The following is a 13,013-nucleotide window of genomic DNA, read 5'->3' as shown; positions in this document are numbered from 1 at the left end:
GCTTAATAAATCCATTAATTTATTTGGCAGGTACTTGGTTGGAACAAAGCATACTCTCTTTCTCTTTCTGTGTCATACACACACACAGACACACACACCACCATCACTACCACCACCACCACTACCAACAACAACAACAACAAACAGGTAGCTTTAGATTCAGTTCTTCTCTATAACTCCCCCTATTGCATAGCCTCGGGTGCTGTGGAATGTTCTGTATGCTCTGAATGTGTTGATCTGATTGGTTAATAAATAAGGTGCTGACTGGCCAGTAGCCAGGCAGGAAATATAGGCGGGACAAAGAGAAAGGGAAGGCTGGGAAATGGAAAGCGGAGTAAGGAGACTGCCAGCCACCACCATCATGAGAAACAAGATGTAAGTTACCAGTAAGCCACAAGCCAGATGGCAATTTATAGATTAACAGAAATGGGTTAATTTAAGATATAAGAACTAGATAGCAAAAAGCCTGAGCCATTAGGCCAAACAATTTAAATAATATAAGCATCTGTGTGTTTATTTGAGTGTGAGTGGCTGCTGGCCTGGGCAGGACTGGAGATAACTCCAGCTACACTCAGACCAGTCACTTATTTGTGAGTGTGGTTTATTTTTCTATAATACTAGTTGTGGAATTTCTCTTCTTGTTATTTGACAGATATTATTACTGTAATGTATGTCTTGGTAATAGTTTTGCAAATCTGGGTAGATTTTCAAGTCTTTCAGCCTTCCCTATCTATCTATCTATCTATCTATCTATCTATCTGTCTATCTATCTATCTATCCATCCATCCATCCATCCATCTATTTATCTATCTATCTATCTATCTATCTATCTATCTATCTATCTATCTATCATATATCCATATATCTATCTACTTACCTGTCTGAGTTTTTCAGACAGGATCTCTCTATGTAGAGCAGGCTGGTCAGAAACTCAAAGCAATCTTCCTCCATCTGCCTCCTTCCTGAGTGCTGAGATTAAAAGCTTTGTTACCAAATCTAGCCCCTCTTCCTATTCTCAACTAGAACATTAAAATCCTAATGTTGCTTGCTCATAGAATTTCTCTTCCCTCTCTTTGACTGGTCTCCTGGAACTCGGCCTCCTGTTTGGCTGTGAATCTCTGCATCTGCTTGATAGGGAAACCTACTGAGATAATTTGGACCAAGCTAGTGGGAACTCATGAACTTTAGACCAACAGTTGTGGAGCCTCCATGGGACTGGACTAGGCCCTCTGCATAAGTGAAACAATTGTGTAGTTTGGTCTGCTTAAGAGGCTCCCTGGCAGTAGGATCAGGATCCATCCCTGGTGCATGAGATGGCTTTTTGGAGACCGTTACCTATGGTGGGACACCTTGCACAGCCTTGATTCAGGAGGAGGGGCTTGGACTTGCCTCAACTGAATGTAGCAGGCTTTGCTGACTCCCCAAGGAAGGTCTTATCTTTTCAGAGGAGGGAATGGGGCCTGGGTTGGTGTGGGGGGGTGTTGGGGAGGGGAAGTAGGAGGAAGGAAGAGAGGGGGATCTATTATTGGTATATAAAATGAATAAAAAAATCTTAATAAAGAAAAAATAAAAAAAAATAATTAAAAAACAACCCTAATGTCTTTTATAGTGTTTTTAATAGGGTAACATTAAGTGATTTCAGTCAAGGATTTATCATAACATACCACAAAACATGAAGGATTACATAGTTGTCAATAGTATGAAATTATATTTAAATTTTACAAGTATCCTTGTTGTAGACTAAATACTAAGTGAACTAATATACACAAATCCTACAATCCCACACTTGCATGCATTTACATCTTAATACTATGCAAAAGAAAGTACATCCATTTGACTTTCTGAGGAGTCATTATGTATAACATTCTTAGGGTCTAACTTTGGAAAATGAGAGATTAAGAGAGAAATTCTGATAATTCATAAATTTGTCAAAGTCACGGTGACATATTGTTGGGACAGAAGCTCTAGACTGACAAGATTGTCAAAGTTTATCAGCTCTTGAGGATGAGCTGGACTGTGATGACCTGCTGCTTCTACTGCAAGAGTGGAACATAGTGGCGATGTATCATGTATTTCCTATTTCTGGACATGACCTTTATTTGTGTGTGCATCACTAATACCACAGACTTTATGTAAAATATATCACAGGTATAGTTTCTTGCATGCTTGTTTCTTATTTTAATTCTATTTTTCAGTGTTTTTTTTTAATCAGTCACACTGAGAAGACCTTTGTCTCTACATGTGGCAAAGATTTTCATCTTGAAAAACATTCATGTGACTATAAAGTATGGTTAAACTTAAAAGCATATTCTAAAAAGAGATACATAAATTATATGTGATAATTGGGCTTGAAAACCCATGAAGAGTAATCTGTTTTTAGTGGGACAAGATTTATATTGTCAATATTACAACAGCAAACAATAAATGACCATACCATGTGCTATTTTTGTTTCATGTCTTTCTAGTGTTATCCTGAAATAGAGGAAAATTCTCAGAACGTGGATTGTTCCTTTATTAAAGGTGGTGCAAGCATTTAGTAAGTCTCTTATAAATGATGATATGGTGATTATATATTAAATGTAGCTAAGGAAATATTACAAAATAATTTTCTTTCAACAGTATTAACAAAAAATATCACCTCAATCCTGTAGAAGGTTGCTTGAGGAAAAAGAAAGTTGGGTTCTTTGGAGCTTACTCTGAGTAAGTGGAGCTTACTCTGGTGGAAGACTCAGATTGGGTTTTTTTCCACACAGAAGTCCTGAATTTGTAAGAGAGGAAGGAAAGATATAAGGTAAAGTTTCTAGTGAGGAAAGGGAAGGGGGAAATGATGTAATTATATTATAATCTCAAAAAAATGGTCAAGTCGTGGACTCAGTGCTCCCCATTAATGGGAGATTTTACTGAGCTATTCTCTAGTTTTGTCTCTCACTCATATGTTGGTATCATAAAAATTTGAACATGATTCATTTCAGAGGCAGTTCATGTTTTTTAAAAACCAATAAAAATATTTGGCTTCCTGTGTCATTCAACCGTCTAAAATGCTTTTAACTTCCACCAATATCAAAGAAATAGCCCATAGTCCACAAGACAGATTTCACTAGATTTTTTTAAAAAAAAATTATAACCTTTCAAATTTAATGGTAAGAAATTTCCATTAAAAATGCATAATTTTCTATAGTAGAAAAAAAATACTGATGTTTCTAAAACTGTCCCCTGGTCACAGTTGCTCACTCTGTAGGCTGTGCTTTCATTCATCTCTCTGAATGTGCTTTTTCCACTTCTCCAGCATGATTTGTGCTATAAAGTATCAATATTAATGCAGCAAAAGAAAGGTCATCTACCCCCTGAGTTACCTGCAGTTTGGGTGCAGAAGAGAAAGAATTTAAGTGCCAGATTTGGGTTCTTATTTCCTCTGCTCAGTCCAGCAACCTTTCTGCCAAATGCCACAACACTTGCCCAGTGCCTTTCCTCTGAAAATTTCCTTTGCAAGTTCTGAAGCCCATCTTATGTATTCGTTGATCCTTCCAGCATAGGTAGAATTGGCTCCACAGTAGCCAGGCCAGGGACATTGTCTTGTTCCTTAGGGATTTCCTTTAATCTCTCTTATATTAGTTTCTAGTGTTCCCTTTCTTTATCTTTTCATGTTTACCCATTTAAGCACATCCTCTGCTGTATGATGGGACCCTGAATGACACCCTAAGGTGGAGAAGGAGACACTGTTCCTGTCCAGAGGCAAATCATCTGCCAGACTGTCCAGTCAACTGATCCTACTTAACAATTAGAGATGTAAATTGGGATATTGACTAGAAAAGACCAGATGTAACAAAATGAATCAATTTGGGCTGCAGGAGTACCTGTAGAGGGAAAGAGGGCTGGGAAGAGAGCTCTGACCCACTGTTATCCCGTGCAGAGAGCAGGTATCTAAGACCACAATTTCGTGCCTCCCCCTTTCAGTCAAAATATCACTTAATCATGTTGTCACTTTAAGTATTCACTGTAACTATATTTTGATATGTCCCCAAATGACAGACTGAGTTCTTAAGAGTCTTAAACTCTGGAAAGCTAGAGAATGTCTTTGAACTCTTTGCTATTCTCTTTCTCCAATTCAAGAAATGCAATAGAGAGATGGCATTTCCTCACAAAGAAGCCAACAGCAGCACAGAAGCAGCACCACCACCAGCACCAGAACCACCAGCACCAGAACCACCAGCACCACCAGCACCAGTACCAGCATCAACACCAGCACTACCATAACTGGAAAATTTTCTGTGTCCTGCCTGGCCTACAGCAGTTTATAAAATAATCGCTCAGAGGCTGAATATTAATTATAAATTGTTTGATCTATAGATCAGGCTTATTGCTAGCTAGCTATTGCATCTTATTTTTTTTTTTAAGAGGGGGTTTCTCTGTGTAGCTTTGAGCCTTTCCTGGAACTTACTCTGTAGCCTAGGCTGGTCTTGAACTCACAGAGATTCACCTGCCTCTGCTTCCTGAGTGCTGGGGTTAAAGACATGCACTACTACCACTCAGCTTAGCTATTACATCTTAAATTAACCCATTTCTATTCATCTAGGTGTCATCATGTGTCTTGTGGCTTTACCTGTGTTCTATTACATCTTGCTCCCCTGGTGGCTCCCAGGGGCTCCCCCGACTCCACTTTTCTTCTCCCTGTCTCTTTGCCTGGATTTTCCACCAGGCTATATAACCTGTCTTGTCATAGGCCAAGGCAGCTTCTTTTTTAACCCATGGTAGCAGCACATATTCACAGAGAGTGTACAGAAAGACCATCCCACAGCACACCACCAGCACCAGCACCAGCAGCACCCTCAGCACCACCACTAGCAAAATCCTCAACACCACCACCAACACCAGCACCACCACCACCAGCACCACCAGCACCAGCACCACCACCACCAGCACCACCAGCACCAGCACCACCACCACCAGCACCACCAGCACCAGCACCACCAGCACCACTACCGGCAGCACCAGCAAGCAGCAGCAGCAACAGTCTCAATGTCTGAGTGAATACAAAAATTAAAGTTTTCTCCAATGGTTATATAATTCCACGTTCCTTTCAGGCATCTTTCCCTGAATTCACACAGTAGAATAAACATATTTAGAAGAGGCCTAATGTCCTAGATCAGTTATGTTTTCTAAAGGACCACCCATGATTTAGCTTCTAGTAGAGGACAATAAAAGGAATTACAATCACAGGAAGAGGTGAAAATGAGTAGTTATTTTATAAGATTTCACAGAAAGTTAAAAGGTGGTAATGGTCTACAAATTTAGTTTACAAGTATGACATAGCTTGACTTTTAAATCTATGTACACTGCACAAAATGGATTGCTAATCTATTACACTAGCAATAGCCAACAGGAGGACACATGGGCAGCATACTTTTTACATTAACTGGTATAGAATGGTGTGATGGTTAAATTGCCTTGAATTGCATAAGTGTTGGCCTCTTTCTTCCTTGGGGATAGTTGGCTGATGGCTGGAGAGGGAGGAGGATGCAGAAGCTAGAGAGCAAGGTGCAGAAGCCTTGAGAGCATGGCAGGAAAAGCTCTCCGGGAGACATTTTCTGTGTTACAGCTCAGCTTTATCCCAGAGTGAGGGAAAATATAGGATGAATATACTGGCTGGGGCATCACTTAATTTGCATTTTGCAGCAAGGTCCTACCAGACAGCTGGAGCACAATACCTAACTACATAGTTGGAGAGCAACTTCAAGATCTGTGTCAAAGTTTGTGCTTGAGATAGGTCAGGCATCCAGGCTTAGGGACAGCTTCCAGATTAGGCCAGGCCCCTGGGCCTAGAGACACTATCCAGATAGGGAGGGAGCCTGGCTGTAAAGGGAGTCCCCCATTTTGCACGGAGTCCAGAGAGCTGTCTGGACATGGTGGACTGCAACCTTAAATGCAGGGTACTCCAATACATAAGAAGAGAGTCTCAAAATTTTCTCATTGAGTTGACCTGTGCACTTGTCTGTGGGTGATTGTCTCAATTAAATAGATTGATGTGGAAATATTCATCCCATAGTGGGTAGCACCATGCCCTGGGTAGGGGATTCTGAGCTTTATGAGAATAAACACAAGCAAAGAACCTAGTGGGCATAGCTATCTTCACACATTCTGCTCCACTGTGGAGAAGATTTGACCATCTGTTTCATTTTCCTGCCGTTGTAACTCCCCCACAGTGACAACCTGGATGTGTAAAGTGAAATAAATACCCCCCAAGCTCTTTTTTGTCAGGGTATTTTATTAGCATAACAGAAATGAAACTAGAACAAAAGACAAGCACAGTAAAGAGAGTAAATTTTCCTGAGGATAATTTGTACCTATAGAACAAAGGGCATGGGGATGTACGAAGTACAAAACGTTATCCAACAAAATTACAGAGACCAAAATTACCTATGCTTACTCAGAATAAGACTTACAGAATGCAAGACAAAGAGTCGCTCTTCTCTGTTCTCTATTTCTTCTCTCTTTCTTACCCTGATGTCAGCATTGCTGGTCAGAGACAACCCTAGTCATGTATACATAAAGTGCTTAATGTGTTACTGTTAGAACATCTTACAACCCTTCTGCAACAGGAACTCTTTCTAGGTCCTCACAGCTAGGTAGACAAATCTTTCAGGCCAGCCCATGTTTTTATGCTTTGGAAAGTTCACACATGTATGCAAATGTATTTAGTTTATACCTACCCCTAACTAGTTCCCTTTAGCTCCTAACCAGCCCCAACACCACAGTATGAAGAGGCAACTTCAATATTTTAGATGTATTGGCAGGTGCTTCCTTTTTTTTTTAACTATGGTTCAGAAAGTCTGGTCTTTTCTGTGGATCACTCTAGAGAGAAACCATTTGGGGGTATTGTTTGGTTGTTGGTGTGGCGTGTGTGTGTGTGTGTGTGTGTGTGTGTGTGTATGCATGGGTTGTGTATGAATGTATATTTGTGGGTACAAACATAGGAAATAAATTATAAAATATCCAGGAGATGTATTTCTAAAGAGCAAATTTGAGCAGTATTAAAGTTTATGCTGCTTAAATCAGTTCAGATTGTACGATATTCAGATCTCTGAATTTTATGATGATGTCAAGAGAGCTTCTGGTGAGTCCCATTAATTTTTTGGTATTGTTTAATTTTACATGAGTAAATATAATTACTCCTTTTGTCATGAAGAGCAAGTTCTAATACCAATTTATAATTCATGGAGCTAATTATGTTAACGAGGCGGCAATCTTCCCTCAGCTATCTCCCCTGTAATTTTAAAGGATTTTGATTTTTCCCCCTTCCCTCTACAATTTCTCTTCCAGCTATGAAAAGGAAGTGTACACATTTCATCTGTGATATAATTATTTACCATGGCAACAGTTTGTGAATGGGATTGGGAAGTTGCACAGAAAGAGAAGCAGCTTAAGGGGAACAGCCTAAAAAAGAAAAAAATCCTTTCAAGGCAAGTGAAGAGGCCTTTCAGGTGGGAGCAGGTTTTGTCTCCCCGACATTTTAAGGAGGGTTTCAGGCTTGCAGAACATTGTGAAAACTATTGTTGGTCTCAAAATAAAAGAGCTTATTTTCTGCAGTTGCGTTTTCAGAAAATCACCTTGATTAAGAGCTTGGCAGAAAAATGGAAACCTACATTTCCCTGCCCCCTGCACTTGAATTAACAACCTCCAGGAAGGCAGAGTGAAAATGCTTTCTTTTACATCTCTGAGGGCATAGACAGGGCATGTGGGGTGTTGGGGCAGCGGCGGGGCAGGGACGGAGGAGATTCTTGCTTGTTGTATCCAGCAATAATAACCCTGAACCTTACACAGCAACCAAAGTCTTCCTTTCAACCTGACTGCAGATGACAAAGAAAATCTATCCAAATCCAGTGGCCCAATTTTTGGACTTCAGCTGTGGCTGTCACAGAGTCTGTCCTTATTTCCATTGTTCAGAAGGATATTGAGGATGTTAATCTCCAATATGAATTAAATATGCTTCCAAAGAATACTAGCATGCAGATTAAAATCGTACTAATAACACAATTAAAATAAAAGTTATCATGTCTCCTAAGTATTAGCTATGAAAGGCATTCCTTCTCAAGATCTTCCAAGCAACTAATACTTATGTTTTACTTAATCCTTCTTGATTACATGGTAAAACCACTTCTTTCTTAAAAAAATATTTCATTTATATTTTTAAATTATGTATATATGCTATACATATGTAAGGGGTGTATATATGAGTGGAATGCCCACTGAGGCAAGAATAGGATGTCAGACCCCATGTAGCTAGAGTTATAGGCAGTTGGAAGCTAAGTGACATGGATGCTGAAGACTGAACTTGGATCCTTTAAAGGAACAATACATGTTATTAAGTGCTTAGCTGTCTCTGCAGCCCTGATAAAATGACTTCTATTAGATCTTCCAGAATGCTGATTGTATCAATAACTATAGAGAGATTATAGTTGAGATCAGGTGCAGTACAAGGCTCTAGATACCTTAATCTCCTCAGAAATATACACGAAACAAGAAAGTCTAGAAACAAATCTGATGAAACACATCTTAAAATGAAAATATTGAAGGCAATTTGATTCTGTTGAAGGGCAGTTCCTATGTCCAAGTTGTAGAACCATCAAACCAAAGGCCCAGCAATAAGATGATGTGATTAGATTGGTTGAAGCTCCAGAGATTCTTAGTGACAATGGGGGGGGGGTGTTGTTTTAGATCCCTAGTACCTATGTAAAAAACTGGCAAGGCCACAAGCACCTGCAGACATGTCCTGAGGGACGAAGACTGGAGGATTGTTAAAGACTGATGTATCTTCATTGCTGGATAAAAAGTGAGTTCCAAATTACATGAAAGACCTTTTCTCAGAGGTATAAATCAGAGGGCATTAGAGCAGCACAACAAATGTTCAATTGCCATTGTCTTGATTGATGTGGTTAATTTGGGAGGACTCAGGCCACTGTGAGTAGCACCATCTTAGGCAGGAGGACCTGGGCTGCTTAAGAGATGCTAGGTGAGCATGATCCAGAAAGAATCCTGGTAAGCACCAATTCTCCCAGTTTCCCACTTCAGTTTCTGATTTAGTACTTGATCCAACTTCCATAAGTGATTAATTGTGACCTCTAAGTTTAATTCAAATGTACCCCTTCTTTCCCCAAGTCACTTTTGCAAATGAAGTAACTGCATGCACATATACTATACAAACAGACACAGATAGAAAGATACATAAATACACACACGGGGGGGGGGAGCAGGGAGGGAGAGAGAGAAGATAGATAGATAGATAGATAGATAGATAGATAGATAGATAGATAGATAGATGATAGATAGACAGATGATAGAATAAATGAAAGTATCATGTAGCTTCAAAAAGTGACCTCTGAAGCTCATAAGAGTAATATTTTAAAGTCTCAAAAACTTCTTACTTCCAGTATATAATTGCTTATTCAAGCAGTATGTATTAGCTGAGAATGTAAAGAATTCTAAAACCAAACACTCATGGAAGAAGAGCATTTCTACAAGAGTGATGAAGTGTATAAAACTCTGAAAAAGGAAGATAGATGTGCTAGTTAGTCAAGAAATTCTGTGGGGAAAACATATTGTAAAATATTATGCAGGTTGTGTGAAATTCACTTTGTGTCAGAGGAGTGTAAAATCCAGACCTAACTGCCTGGACAGAAGTTCCCCACACAGAACCCAAGAACAACAGTGCTGACAAATCCTGGCTTAGACAGAGCTTTGTCTTTTGTCTCTGTGGCATCAGGGAGGTAAGGTTATTGAAGGAAACATAATTTATGTATGTCCAGAGTCCAATAGATAATACTCTTATCCTAGTGTCTATGGCAAGGAGCGACTGAAATATGATACAACCAATGCATGCGTGCATTTAGCCACATGATATCTGCCACTCCAGAAAGCTCCCAGCCTATGAAGGAAATTACCTCAGCAAACACAGCATGCCACTCACTCCTCACTCTGTCATTCTTAGAAATTACAGGCTAATTTCAGCTTCTTTGGTATGTCTTTTATTTATTTCATTTAATTTTTTCACTGTTCAATTCCCCTCCCACCCATCTCTTCTTTCTTTTGTGGCCTTGGAGCTAAATACCTCTTCCCCATGTAGAAATTCCTGCCTCATACAAGAAACCTTCTCTTTAAAGTACTCATTCAGTGAACCCTTTGATGGTACCAGGTTAAGTTAAACATCTATTCACACTGAGTTGTTTATGTCTATAGGTTACTCAACACGTTGTTTCTGGGCTCTTTAAGCCTTGATAGTAGCTTCCTTTAAAACTGAAGAGATGCTAGAAAATGCAGATAATTGTCAACCTGCCATCTCCCCATTATAGAAGTGGAAGAGGTGTTCACTATTATAGAATGAAGGACGAGGCAAGAAAGCAATCACAGCAGCAGTAACGCTCCCACTGCTCAAGAGAAAATAGTTAGGAATGCTGTTCCTAGGAATACGGCCACACCAAAGTAGGGGAAGGCAGACTACCATCCTGAAGTAAGGTACTCATTTGTACCCACTTGATTACCAGGTTATCTTCTGATTAGAGATTGCCTATTCTGAAGGTCTGTCTGCAGTAGATACTGCAATCTGCATATCCCCACCTCTCTTTGGTATTAGGTCTCCCTTTAAATCACACAAGTCAGTATCCTGATTCTGAGAATGCTGTCACCAGGGTCAACAAGCAGGAATCAATCAAGCTTCTGGGAGTAAGTGAGAAAATCACAAACCCAGGGAGACCCACCCTCTAAAAGTAATCCTTGGGGTTTTATCTCCTGGCTTGTCTAGACAAGATGCTACTCAGCATGCCTTATCTCTGACTAAGCAAAGGAACTGTTGTTTTGTTTCTGTTTTCTTCCTCTGAGGGAGGAAAATGATTCCTGGAAAGAGTGATTCCATGTGTATCTGTACCTTTCTGGGGCTGGACATGCAGATATTGAGCTTGATTGTTATAAAAGTATCTTTATGGGACCAGTTTTGTGCTTCTGTGGCACAGCTAATACCACTGTAACTGGCAACAATTAATCTTTTTTTTTTTTTTTTTTTTTTGGTTTTTCGAGACAGGGTTTCTCTGTGCAGCTTTGAGCCTTTCCTGGGACTCACTTGGTAGCCCAGGATGGCCTCGAACTCACAGAGATCTGCCTGGCTCTGCCTCCCTAGTGCTGGGATTAAAGGTGTGTGCCACCACCGCCCGGCTAGTTAATCTTTTATGTAGAGATTAGGTAGTGATCACACCTTCTTTAAGCATATGGCTGAGATATATTCCTCAAAACATCACATAGAACATTTAATGTTAGACATGTGAGATTATCCAAAGCTTGAAAGTATATAGCCTACTCATTTTTGAACATTAGAATCCTCCATGACCTGGGGTAGGGAAGAAAAAAGGACTTTCTTGTTGCAATCACAGAATTCCTGTTTGTACATCGGAGTCCAAAGCCAGACAATAATTATACTAAACTGACCACGTATCAAACATTTGTCAGGTCCTTTCCAAGACCCTCTGGTGAATAAGAACAGAAAGTGGTTGTTTAAATGCCATTGGCCATCAACGTCTTCAACCATAAAGGAGTCTGCACCACATGGCAGATTAGTCTATAGCAGTTGCAAAATAGTATTTCCCAGCCTCTTCTCTGAGCAGATGGCTGGTTCATAGCATCATGAAGAGAAGAGAAAAAAAGAAAAACATGAGCACAGTCAGAATGGTAGCATGCTTCCAAAAAAATGTGAAGACAGGCCCTTTACTTCCTTTGTGTCTCTCCATTCCCACCTCCAAGTGGTTTAGAATTAAAATGGGGACAAAAGCATCTCCAGATTTATTTGGCTCTGCCATATTAACCATAAAAAAGATCTAGCCTGTTCCAATCTTCACCCAGCAGTAAACTATAAATCCAACTTCCCCTCTCTGCTGGGAAATAAAAATCCAAATACAGTAGCATCCAAATAATTATCAAGAGTTGAGCTGTGCTGGCAGGGTGCAGTGTACAAGATTCAATTTTAACTAGTGATTACAGATGGGCAACCTTCTAGCCCTGAATGTCAAACGGCCATGTCACTTTCTCCTGTCACGGAGTATGTCAGGCTCACAGCAGCCTGGTGACTTTCCATTAGAGGTAATGAATCTTGTACTCCTGAGATAGGAAGTGTCACCATGCCTCCCACCCCTGCCTCTTTCCCACCCCCCACTCCTCATTCCCTTCCTGCCACCTGTCTAGGTCCTAATAATTAAGAAAAAGATGTCATGTGTGACACTGCTTCTCACATCCACACCAGTGCTCTAGTGTTATCAATAAAAATTGTTTGGTCAGCCCTCAGCTTGCAACTGTTTGTTATGAAATGGCCAGCCTGTTTATGTTATGAAATGGCCAGCCTGTTTAAGTTTATGGCCCTGGAGTCTCATACATTGAGCTCTCTTGTCCTTGGACAATAAAAAAAAAAAAAAAAGTGGTGGGGGTGGGGAGAGAAAGAAAGGAGGTTAAATGCTGACCTTATAGCCTGCATGGTTTGGGGCTCTAGTCCAACTTCTTATTCTGATAACTTGCCTTAAAAATCTCATGAATTTACAACCCTTTCTTTCTGACTTGCCTGATTTTGGACAGCATACGTGAACTGATAAGGATGGGGTCTACATCAGAATGCAATAAGGTGTCAGGGTGGGAACAGAGCTGGCAAGGACATCTAACTAAGAGGCTGAGATGATAAAAAAAGAACCTGGTTGAACATTGCCTTTATTTACTTCACAAAACACAGATTATACATACACAGATAAAACTTGTTTTAAAAAGAAAGCAAATGCCTTAAATATCCTAAGTTATTAAAGTAAATCCCACAATCTTGAGACCTTGAAGAATGTACATGTGAGGTGACATGGAAAGAATTATTTCAAATTATAGTAAGAACATTCCCATTAACTATAACACTCTTCGCCAGTGTTAGATACATAGAGTAGCTGTGTTGTTCAACATTATGTGTTAACCCTCAAAAGATATGACATAGTAATGTGGGGTCT

Source organism: Peromyscus eremicus, chromosome 19 (assembly GCF_949786415.1).
Source record: "Peromyscus eremicus chromosome 19, PerEre_H2_v1, whole genome shotgun sequence".
NCBI lineage: Eukaryota > Metazoa > Chordata > Mammalia > Rodentia > Cricetidae > Peromyscus > Peromyscus eremicus.
Note: the sequence above shows the minus strand (reverse complement) of the source record.